The sequence below is a fragment of the Lynx rufus genome, unplaced genomic scaffold, assembly GCF_022079265.1.
Source record: "Lynx rufus isolate CCGP_SWC_20201006 ecotype Redwood Valley unplaced genomic scaffold, mLynRuf1.p SCAF_7, whole genome shotgun sequence".
Lineage (NCBI taxonomy): Eukaryota > Metazoa > Chordata > Mammalia > Carnivora > Felidae > Lynx > Lynx rufus.
The window spans coordinates 91,938,509-91,948,513 of NW_025814889.1; the positions used below are offsets into that span (position 1 = coordinate 91,938,509).

Below are 10,005 nucleotides of genomic sequence, written 5' to 3' on the forward strand. Positions count from 1 at the left end.
CTGGTCATAACATGTGGAGATGAGAATGATGGGAAATGGGTTTGGAAACAAGCCAGTTCATGGGGGAGGCGGGGGGAGCCTTGAATGACTCAGCAGGGAGCCTTGATCTGATCCTGGGAGCACTGGGAACCACTGATAAATTTGAAACAGACAAATTCAGATTAACATTTTATACTGGTTATTCTCGGAGTGACGTGAAGGAGGGCTTTGGGGGAACCAGCATTTAGGAAGCAGCTATGCCCCACCAGGTTCTTTACTTTTAGTATCACTGAATCCTCACAAGAATCCTAGACATCATTATCTCCATTTCACAGCTGAGGACGGGAGACCAAGAGAAGTTAAATGCTTTGGCAAGATCACGCAGGCGGTAAGTGGTAAGACTGGAATTAAAATGCTGCCCGATACGCAATCCCCAGTTTTCCCAACGACATCAACATGTTGCACAAAATACAAAAGGAAACAGGAACAATCTAGGTGCAGCCTAAGCATAAACACAGGGTACTGTTACAAGTTAAAACAGAAGTTATAGTGTTGATGCGAGAGGGGAATCTGTGAAATGAGCCCCAGGACAGGAATGTTACTATCCATACTACCCAATAAGGCAGATAACGGAGAAACTCCCAAATGCTTTCACTATGGACTTCGTTTCCCATGATCCTCCCTCCCTCCCTCCCTCCCTCCCTCCCTCCCTTCCTTCCTTCCTTCCTTCCTTCCTTTCAAATCTACACCTTTATTTATTTACTTTTCAGTTAGTTTAAACCCTTGAGGGATACAGCATCACACGGATCCTGCGGCCAATGGCTTTAGCAGGAAGGTTGCTTTGGAATTTGTTTGGCACGAACCATGCCACCGTTTCCATGAGCATGAGTTACTTTTCCCCGGATTCCTCTGGTTTTATTTGGTTTGCCACCAGGAGTCACTGTGTTGTTCTTTGCTTTGTACACATGAGCACATCTTTTGCCTAGATAGAATTCAGTTTCATCTCGAGCATAAACTCCTTCAATTTTAAAAAGAGCTGTGTGCTCCCTCTGGCTCCAGAGACCCTGCTTATAGCCAGCAAAAATGGCTCCGGACCACACCTTCCCAGACATCTTTGTCATTTTAGGAGTCCTGTTCCTAGTAGGCCCCATTTATTTGGACCCAAAGTTCAGCAGCAGCAGCTCCCCTCCCCCATGGCACTTTATTCTGAGAAATTACTTATTCTTAAAACACAGTGTCAACCTTTGTCAACATCATCCCTATTTGAAGTGATGTCTTCTGTCTATTCTTCCTCTCCCATCTGCTTTTTTTTGGGGGGGAGGGGGTGTTGAGGGCAGAAGGGGGATCTGGGATCTGCCAAACTACATTGGCAACAAATATCCCAAACTATGTTAATACATCATTAAGGCTGAGTCGGAGACATTAGGTTTTACCAGCTCCTACTGCACACGTAAGATGCATTATTAACTGGTCAGGTGTCACAAGTCACTTTCAAGTCATCTCTAGCTTCTGGAAATGAAACTGCTCTCTAAGCAAACTGATTTAAAAACACATCCTTAAGAGTGTTAGTTACATCTGGAATCAGGCAGGGAGCAAACACACATCTCTGCATTGTTTGTTTGTTTTCTGCCTGTGTTGACACTTCGGGGATTCAATATCCCCACTTTATAGGTGAGAAAACTAAGGGTCATGAAGAGAAATGAGAACTGCACTCCCATGGCGTTTGTGAATGTCGGACCTGGGGTCTTTGTTTTTTGTTTTTTTTTTTAATTTTTTTAATGTTTATTTATTTTTGAGACAGAGAGAGACAGAGCATGAACAGGGGAGGGGCAGAGAGAGAGGAAGACACAGAATCTGAAACGGGCTCCAGGCTCTGAGCTGTCAGCACAGAGCCTGAAGCGGGGCTCGAACTCACGGACCGTGAGATCATGACCTGAGCTGAAGTCGGACGCTTAACCGACTGAGCCACCCAGGTGCCCTGGACTTGGGGTCTTTGAATCCAAGTCTGTTGACTCATATCATTTACTACTTTAACTTCATGCTTCGGAAAGAAAAATTAATAATATATTTTCACAGGTCAATGCACTTAGAGAAACCAGCAAGAAATTAGAGGAAGAAGCAATCACTGTCACATACTTCTAAAAGAATATTCTAGATTATATTCCAAAACCAGAAGAAAGGAAGCCTGTTCTTCTCATTTTCCCAATACTAACTATAAATACATAAATAACACAGTGTGGGGAAGACATGGGCAGAACTATCTAGAATCTGCTACAGAGTGGGTCCTGGGGAACAGTAGCTCCATAAAACCCTCCTTTGTTGTTCCAATAGTCTGAGAAACACTAAATATTTTATTCTCTTCATGCAGATTCTTGATGTACTCTGGCACAAAAGGGTAGGTTTTGCAATGTAAAGGAGGCTGTTTAACTTTATTTAACTCAGAGTGTCTCAAAATAATGAAAGTGAAAAAACACCATGTTTGAATCTCAGTGATTGGAGGTATCAGCAAGTTTTAAAACATTGCTAGATTCAACTCCATCAGAATACTTAAGCCACAAGCCACAAACAAAGGTTTCATATGATTTCCATTTAATATCATTTTCCACCTAAAAATAACAATGCCTGCTTACTATGCGCTAGGTGTTCTGCTAGGCCAGTGGTCACAAGGCAGCTGAAACCAGCATGTCAATCACAAGGAACCTGTCTGGTAAGTAGCAGCTTCAAGTGTGGCATTCAGAAGTACTAGGGAGCTAGGCCTAGTCTCCGAGAGAGAAAAAGTGCCATGATTGATTTGCAGGATCTGTCACAGACGCGGGAACTGAAGACTGAAGGCACACGTACCTCACATTTTTCATACATGAACTAGGCACTGAAGATACATAAATGAATGAAATGTGGTTCCTGATTTCAAGGGGCTCCTCTGGGGGTGGGAGGAGGGCGAGGCTCATATAATTTCAACATCGTGAGACAAGAGCAAAAATAGGAGGCCCTAACAGAAAGAGGAGACAAACAGTGATCAGAGGAGCTAGCTTCAAAGATCAGAGGGTACTCGACCGGAGTCTTGAAGGACACGCCCGAGTTCATCACGTGTGCAGAGAGGTGGCATTACAGGTTAATAGCACAGCATGCTCAGGGGGCTGTCACTAACAAAGCTTGGCTGGAGCAGGGAAGTATAGAAAAGACACTTATCACCTTTTCTTTGATTATATTTTCCAGGGCAACCCTCCCAACAATCTTCATTATGTTTTTTGTTTGTTTAAGTACCATTTCAGTACCATTTAGTTATTTACATTGGAAAAGGAATGCATGTTCCGTTTAATTGAATAATATGGCTAGTAGAGGATTACTATATACACGAGAGATCATTTTGATTCTAATTTTCACAATGGCCCGTGTGCTACTCTTGACTAAAACAAAGGCCAACACATTTTATAATACAGATGGCATTCGTATTGCTTCTTTGTGATAATTTGCTAGCACCCCATGACACATTACGTTAACTCTGAGCTTCGTATGTTTAAGAAATTAAGGTAAATATGAATTGACTTTATGACATACTCCAGAACCAGTCTTAAAAATATAAGCATAAAAAAGGGGTGCGTGGGTGGCTCAGTCGGTTAAGCGTCCGACTTCGGCTCAGGTCATGATCTCAGGGTTCGTGAGTTCGAGCCCCCACATCGGGCTCTGTGCTGGCTGCTTGGAGCCTGGAGCCCGCTTCAGATTCTGTGACTCTCTCTCTCTCTGCCCCTCCCCCACTCACGTTCTGTCTCTCAAAAATGAATAAATGTTAAAAAATATACATGTATGCATAAAATACTCTTAAAAATCCCTCAAGTTCATTTGTTTTCTTTGGTATGTTTTTCCTCTTTTGCGTATCGTAACTACTATAGCTTATTAGGTAACAATGTCTACTGTTTTTCCAGACAACACTTCATTGTCTTATGGAGACAGGTGAGGGCAAAATGACATGGTCAAGAGGCCGCTTTAGAAAAGTGGAGACAGTAACCAGACAAAATTCTTAGCAGGCTTCTCTCAGAGATGCCGTCACCTCACCTTTCTCCTTTTTACATTTAAAATAAAATACTCTACTCCAAGAAGACACGGAGTCGAAGCAAGATTGAGAATGAAAACATGAGCTAGTGGCGTGGATGAGCATTTGAGGGCGGTTCCAATGAAATGGAGGAAAAGCTCACCCTTGGACAAAAAGATAGCATTAAGCCAGCGTCTTTTTTGTTGTTGGTTATATAGAAATGTTGGCATATCAAAGTTATTCTTTTAAAGAATGAGGCAACGGTGCTCCTTGACAAATCATCACTATAGCCATCATGGCTGACCATTTTGACCCAGTCGCTACTCCCAATCCCTGTGAATTTATACACACGCTTTTTCCCCCTAACAACTTCTACAACATCCCACGCCGCTTTGTTTTTGGGAATATGAGCCATATTTGGAATATGCATTCGCCACTGTTAGCCAAAGATAGAAGCAAAACCATTTTTGACTCTAGGGTACTAAATGCTACAAATTGCCTGGAAATAACAAGACGGGGCTTAAAAGATCAGGCTAAATATTCCCAGCACTTTCTGAAAAATACCAATATTAGCCATCAAAGGCCTGTAGGGCAGTTAGTTCCTTTAGCATCATTTCTTGACCCGTAGGTTCTTCACAAGAGGCAGGTGTTATTTTTGCCAACTATGTATGTATGTTTCTAAACCGTGATTCAAATTTAATATTCAGTTTTGCTTACAGGTGGATATAATATGTGAAATAATAAATGATAATACAAAAGGATAAAAGGCCCTGAAGGAAATAATTTTCTCAGACTCAACCACAATCCTCCCACATACAGTGACAAAAAATAGATATAATTTCCTTATCTTATTGAGATGTCTAATTCCATTCTCTGTGGGAGACTCATCAATGAACTTAGATAAAACAGCCAGGCTCATATAAGTGTAGGTAATTAAAACCATATTAATCCCTGAGAATGGTTTTGAAGAGATGAGTGTCAGTCTGGGGCAATTCCTAAAAACCGTGCTCTGTGGCCTCTGCAGGGCTCAGTGTTACCACCATCCGGACGACTGCTGACTTACAAGCAGTACCTGACTGGTTGTGGGAGAGAATACCCAGATTCTTATTTCTCCTGAGCTCAGCAAATATAATCCCATTCTGTTACAAATTCTCCATCTAAAAGTCCCCTAGGGCCGCCCATCTGCAGTCAGCCCCTTCCTCCTCCTGATGGCAGGGCTGCATTGGATCTCCAGACGTCCCGGTAGAGGAACTGAGATGACCCACGTGCAAGGTATTAGGTGACCACCGCACTCATTGGGGAAATCACTCTTAAGTGCTTAACTTATAAACTTTCCAAAATTACCTTTTAATGCAAGGTCCTCAGATCCTTGGTCTGGAAAGCAACACCTTCCTTTGTTATCTATAACAGGGATTACACAGATAGCTCATTTACTGAAAAAGCCTGGGCTTCTAAGATATAGTTTATTAGAAAAGCTTGGGTTTTGGAGCCTGAAAGAGCTGGGTTCAAGTGTTAGCTCATCGCTGACTGGCTGTTGAATGACTTTTCATAGTTACCTCTTCCAGGACAGCAATTTCCATCTCTCAGAGTTGTTATAAAGATTAAATGTGAGGGGCACCTGGGTGGTTCAGCTGGTGAAGCACCCGACTCTTGATTTCAGCTCCGGTCATGATCTCACGATGCATGACTTCGAGCTCTGCAGTGACAGTGTGGAGCCTGCTTGGGATTCTCTCTCTGCCCCTCCCCCGCTTGTGCACGCTCTCTTTCCCCCCTCCCTCCCTCGTTCTCTCTCTCTAAAGTGAATGAATAAACTTAACCAAAACAAAAGATTAAATGTGAACCTCAGCCCAACGCCTATCAAACACACACTTGCAACTAGGACATACCTGTTAGCACCTACATTGCTGTATTGGCTTCGTTGTTTACGATTATTTGTTTAACATGCCGCTTATCCCCTGATGGCCAGTATCCTGACTTGGCCATCTCTGCAACCCAAGCCCAGGATGAATTGCTTGACACATTGTAGGCTCTCAACATCTGCTGTACATTCAAAGAAGAAGCACTTATTTTTTTTATATGAAATTTATTGTCAAATTGGTTTCCATACAACACCCAGTGCTCATCCCCAAAAATGCCCTCTTCAATACCCATCACCCACCCTCCCCTCCCTTCCACCCCCCATCAACCCTGAGCTAAGAGGAAGCACTTAATAGTCAATGTTTCTCAAACTTTGATGTGCATATGATTCATCTGGGAATCTTGTTAAAAAACAATTCGGATTCATTACATCTAGGGTAAGCCCTAAGACACTGCATTTCTGACAAGCACCCAAGTAGACCCATGCTTCTAGGACACACTGAGAGTAATGGGTGCTAGTTTTCTTTTGTTTCCTTCCTTTTTGGCCACAATACTCCATGAAGTGAGCTGTTTGTGAGCAACTCGTTGAGGGCTGTTACCCTTAGCCCAACCACATCCCTTCCTCAAATCAAACACAGGGCAGGGGCACCCAGGATGATATTAGTATGGGGATTATTTGCTGATGTATCTCTACCCTATTGGCACAAGCTTTTAAGTGAACTCTAATGTTAATAATCAGAAAGATTAAAAGCTCCTTAAGGAACAATGAACAGTTTTATTTTATTTGTATCACGAAATACTACATAATAATGTGCCAGTACAAGACACAAATTTACAAATCGCAGACACTTGTGTTTCAAAAACGTGTCATACTGTCTACTGTAATGTTAACAGAATGCATGTTTATAAATATAGATATGGTAGAAATGCACACAGCCACATTTACAAAAAAAAAAAAAAAGCTGTCATCTAGTTACTTCACAGTGCCATCTGCTGGACAGCTGCTAAACAGCAGAAAAATGCAGGAAACCCGTTGGGAATAATAACATGAAATTTTTTTGCAGTTTTTCAAAAAGATTTATGCAAACTAAGGCAACTTCCTATAGTTCGGCACTGGCTTATTTGAAGAGAATATTGTATAGCGTCTAAGCCCTTTTTGCTTAGAAAAGTAGAACAGTTTTACAGAGATAAGCATATTGATGCAGGACTAAAAGCTCAACACAGAAATTCCATACCAGCCACGGAGGAAAAAAAAAAAAGAAAAGAAACTGCTTCTTTCTCCCAAGAAAAAACCTGGTATCTTGGACACTAATGGAGTTCACATGACTCTTAATCCATAAAATATTAGTGCACAATACTTTGCAGCATCTCTTGCAAACAAACAAACAAAAAATAGATATAGCTAAGTAGAAAATACAAATTCCTAATCTCATTCACTTCTGAACATGGGTTCCTCTTGAACCCTAAAATTAGTCATAATTCTTTAGTGCAAATGGCAAGAACAGAATAAGTGAGAAAAACATACGGCTTATGTAAGACCTTCCTAGCACTCTTCCTTCAAGGAAAATGCAACTTGCTCTATCACAGAGGTGGTATAATTCTGACAATAATTTAACAACTTCCTACCTGAATATGCACTCAGCCCAGTTGCAAGAGCTGATCTCTTACGTCTTGGGCAGTCATAGATTTTAAAGAATTAAGCAGATGTGCACATTTAACTAGACATTTTAATGAAGAATGATTAGTGCTATGAAATATCTACTTTGGGATGTTAAAAAATATATATGTAACCAGGCCCTTTTAAGCAATTTTCTATGGCGGATCTCAAAGGATAGTGCTATCGTACCGGCTTTCACTCAATGACCCTTAGAATGGCTCTACGGAGGTTTTCTAAGGTTCAGGAGTGAAAAGTATGAATAAAATATGGATCAATAAAATACCTTACACGTACTTTAGAGAACATTAAGTGAATTGCCTGAGGTCACTAAGTCCTAATGGTGAGGGAAAAAACAACCTGGGACTCCCGGAACCCGCTTAAAAATCCTAAAGCACAGCCTTCCATGGCATACTTCTTGGGGGACAATCCCATAATTAATTTAAATGGCTTTCTGGGGCATATTAATTATGTATGCTATCTGTACGCCAGGCCACTCTGAAAGCAGAAAATGTCTTCCCTGCTAGTCATAAATGGATTGCTTTCCTCTTAGTGATACCGAGGTGCACTGCAAGGCTCTTGGAAGGAAAAAGCTGCCATGCCAAAAGGGCCAGGAACACAGGTGGGGCACAGATTTCTCATCCGCCTGTCTTATCTCATCTTGGAGGATCCCCTCAGTGGCCCAAGAGAGCTGACCTTTCCTTCCAACTGTGAAGCCTCACCGAACCCCTACCCACAGGCCCTCATCACCCTCCATGGGGCGGGGGGGGGGGGAGGGGGGGGGAGTCCCAGCTGTAAATCTGCATGGGCTAGAAGCAGTGCCTGAGGGGCCCAGCCCTGCTGGAAAGGGCCCTGCGCGCCATCTCCACAAATGATAAGGGTAGCATTTCTCCCCTCTTCTGGGTCCACAAGAACTTCAAATATGCTGCAGTTTCGGGGGGAGCTAAACCGGAGTTTTGTGAGGAAACACTTACACGGTAAGATGATGGAAATTAAAATAGGAGGTACTAAGATCGAAATACCAAAACAAAGCAAACACCTCTAGAGTTGGTTAGGAAGAGGATCCTTGATGGCGAGACAGCACCTGGTCGGCTCAGGAAAAGAAGAATGTTCTTTGATTACACGTGCTGCAGTCTAGAACCAAAATATGACTCTAACCACTTGAACTGAAACCAGAGCCGACTGAAATTCTATTTCTCTTCTCCCCTTTTCTAGCCAAATTAAATTACTGACTGTTCCCTAAAGTACACCTGCAATTGTGAGCCCGACTGCAATTGTTCCTGGCATCCGTCCAAATGGCAAATATTTACCAAGGCCAACTATGTGTCACCTAGGTGGTAAGCATATGGTGATGCACACTGTAGTCGTCCCTCCTCATGTGCAAGGACATCATTCCAAGACCCCCCAGTGGATGCCCAAAATCGCAGATAGTACCAAACCCTGTATATATCGGGGCTTTTTTTTCCCCAGACATACAAACCGAGGCAGCCTAAAATTCATACATGAGACACAGTAAGAGATTAAAATAACTAATATCAAAATAAAACAATTATAACAATACTGCGATAAAGATTATGGGAATGTGGGTTCTCTCAAAATATCTTACTGCAACGTATGCTCCCCTTCCTCTAAGGATGCGAGGCAAACGATGTAGCGTTAGGCTACTGCTGACCTTCCCACAACATGTCAGAAGAAGGATCATCTGCTTCCCGACTGTGGTTGACTCGGTAACTGAAACCACAGGAAAGTGAAACCGCAGATGGGGGGGAAGTGCTGTCCAAGGATAAATGAGTCCCTGTTCTTGTGCTGTTGACTTCTAGTAGGGCGAGACAGACAGTAAGTAAACAAACCAATAACTGTATAGGAGGGATTAAGCACTTACAGGAAGAGAGATAAGCCAGGTTAGGAGCCAGAGTGACAAGGCAGGTTTGTTTAAGTCATCAGGGAAAGCATTTCTGATAAGGTGACATCTGAACAGAGGTCCGGAGGAAGCGAGGACAGACAGGTATATTGATATGGAGGAAGTGCATTCCGGCAGAGGGAAAAGCAAGGGTGAGAGGCTTTTGCTTGGCATGTTCAGGGAACAATGAGGAACCCCACTGACACACCAGCGGGAAGACCATATCACACGGCGCTCCTCAAACACTCTGTGATAGAGAACCACTTCTCTGTTCTTCACAATCCACTGCAGATCAATTATTAAAAAAAAAATAAAAATAAATGTCACAGTAACATCTACTGCTCTGAAAGCTTCTAGATTGATCTCCTCAGAGACCCCTGGCCCTTCTCAGACCAGCGGCGACCCAGGGGCCACACTGAACAGCACTGAGATGGGGTCAGGGAGGCCAGGGCCAGCCTTGTGAATTTCATTCTGAGGGCACTGCACCACCAGGAGAAGAGAGACCTTTGATCCTTTGGACTGAAATGCTCTTCCCTCACCACCATGGGCAAGATCTCTCTCAGTTACATGAACTATATTCACTAT

At 42.7% G+C, this 10,005-nt stretch overlaps 1 pseudogene; it reads right to left on the bottom strand.

Annotated features, from left to right (window-relative positions):
• Positions 1-754: 754 nt before the first annotated feature.
• Positions 755-1,100, bottom strand: LOC124502667 (60S ribosomal protein L35a-like; annotated as a pseudogene).
• Positions 1,101-10,005: the final 8,905 nt, after the last annotated feature.